This window comes from Rhincodon typus, chromosome 30 (assembly GCF_021869965.1).
Source record: "Rhincodon typus isolate 14 chromosome 30, sRhiTyp1.1, whole genome shotgun sequence".
NCBI lineage: Eukaryota > Metazoa > Chordata > Chondrichthyes > Orectolobiformes > Rhincodontidae > Rhincodon > Rhincodon typus.
This window is the reverse complement of record NC_063361.1, coordinates 25,312,466-25,315,080: the sequence shown is the minus strand read 5'-3', so window position 1 is coordinate 25,315,080 and position 2,615 is coordinate 25,312,466.

Genomic DNA, 2,615 nt, shown 5'->3' with positions numbered 1-2,615 from the left:
TTAAGGCTGGGACTGTCGCCACAGAATGCCCCGAGTGGTTGGACTGTTCCATATCACCTGTCCTTCATGGGGAAATTTGCAAAGAAAAACATCTTTGACCACTAGTCCATCAGGAAGTGGTCAGCACGTAGCATCCTCAAGACCCTGCAGGAAAAGGAGAGGGTGGATCCAGTCACATGGCTCCCTGAGCAGACTGTCAAAGTCATTTGGCAGAATACCTCACACAGAACTTTCCAACAGGCACCAAGACATTGCTTGGCTGGTGATGAGAAGGGCACTACTTGTCTGATCCTTCATGTATGCCCAATCGATCTGCGCCACCACACGTTGCCCTTGAAGCAGCTGTAGGAGGCAGAGACTGTAAGATATCTCCTACTGGAATGTGCCTTTGCAAAAGAAGTCTGGAGAAAGATGCAGTGGTTTTTGTCAAGGTTCATCCTGATGCAGGATTCTGTGCTCCACGGTTTGTTCCCTGGGACGCACACTAAGACTAATATTGACCGTGCCTGGAGGGCCATCAACTTGGTGAAAGACGCTCTTTGGTCAGCCCAAAACTTATTGGTCTTCCAGAGCAAGGAGTTGACCTTGACTGAGTGTTGCAGATTGGCACATTCCAAGGTCCAGGACTACATGCTGAGGGACAAACTAAAGCTTGGGGCAGCTGCCATCAAGGTGCAGTGGGGAAGACCACTGTCTAAGGTCTTTCTATTGAAGTTAAATGGGGATCTCTTCAGTTATCAAACCCTCACAGTGCCTAAAATGCATGTAAATATAATCTTGTACAAGTAAATTTGTTGGATAAAGTCAAACTACAATGTTTGTTTGTTTCTTCATATGCTACCATACAGAGCCAAACTACTTTATTGACTATGTGTGTACATGAAGATATTTTTATGAATTAAGTAAATTTTTGAAATAAAAAAAGTCTGTGCAGTTTGCCATCAGATTGGGAATACAGTAGTTCAAATGGTTTACCAGAACTTTAGCAATTCAAAACTAATTTTCCAAAAACTCATGCTGGAAATTTTGGAGAAAACTCTGAATACCACCACTTAAAATCTGGAATATGAAGGAAGTCTCAGCGATGGTGACCATGACAACTATTTAGTTTCCCCTGAAGTGCATTTATAATATTCACCTCAACCATCATGAGTGCTGGCAGGTTCCACATTCTCACTACTCTTTAAATAAAGAAGTTCTTTTCAATTGCTCCATTATTATCTTATATTGATGCCCTTTAGTTTTGTCCTGCTACATAAGTGGAAATATGTGTGTTTTCTTATCAAAACTTTGATAAGATTCGATGTGGAGGTGCTGCTGTTGGACTGGGGTGGACAAGGTCAAAAGTCACATGACACCAGGTTATAGATCAACAGGAACAAAAATAAAGTTGCTGGAAAAGCTCAGCAGGTCTAGCGGCATCTGTGAAGGAAAAAACAGAGCTAACGTTTCGGGACCCTCAGAGGAAGGGTCTGTAGGTTCTGAGGAACGGTCACCGGACCCGAAACGTTAACTCTGTTTTCCCCTTCACAGATGCTGCCAAACCTGCTGAGCTTTTCCAGCAACTTTGTTTTTGTTCCTGATTTACAGCATCCGCAGTTCTTTCGGTTTTTCTAGGTCAACAGGTTTATTTGAAATCACAAGCTTTTGGAGCACGGCTCTTTTGTGAGGTGAAGTTCAGGACTTCCCTGACAAAGGAGCAGCACTCCAAATGCTTGTGGTTTCAAATAAACTTGTTGGACTGTAACCTGGTGTTGTGTGACTTCTGACCTTGATAAGATGTGGATGATACCAGATCTGTGCTGTATATATATCGGCAAAGGATGAATAGGCTAGTCCCCTTCTCTCTCAAAATAAAAGAAAGGCTGAGTGGTGACCTAATAGAGGTCTTTCAACTTCTTAGAGGTTTTGATAGATAGCATGGAAAAAGGATGTTCATCTTGTGGTATTAGCATAATGTGAGGCCATTAATACAAGACAATCACCTAGAAATCCAATAGGGAATTCAGAGGAAATTTCTTTACCCAAAAAATTAAAGCAAGCGGTATGGTACATTTAAAGTGAAACTAGGCAAATACATGAGGGAAAGAGAATTGATGGATACAGTGGTAGATTTAGGTGGAAGAAGGCTCCAGGGAAGCATAAGCACCAGCAAGGATTGGTTGGGCTGAATGGCCTGTTTCTCTGCTGTGAATCCTATATAATTCTATGGTCTGTTGTGTATCCCTGTCATTCACTCCACCAAGAGCAACAGTGGCTTCAGGTGCTGAGACCCCACGTTTCCCTAAATCTCATCAAACTTGCCATTTTTCACTCTCTTTTTCAGGGCTTCCTGAGTCCCACTTCCTTGACCAAGACTTCAGATACTCCTAATAATCTCCCTATGTATTCATTTTTCGATTGTCCTTCTAAGGAATATTTTAACATTAAGGCTGGTCTATAAATAAAAGTTAGTAATCTGGTTGTTGTCGTCAACCGTCCACTAATAATTTTTACTTCCATGCCTCTTAGCGTTTACAAGTGCTCCTTCTCTGTTCTTTCACACATCAAACAGTATCAGCTGTTCCTCCATTCTTCCCATGCTGATATATGAGTGGCAACTCTCCTGTCCAATG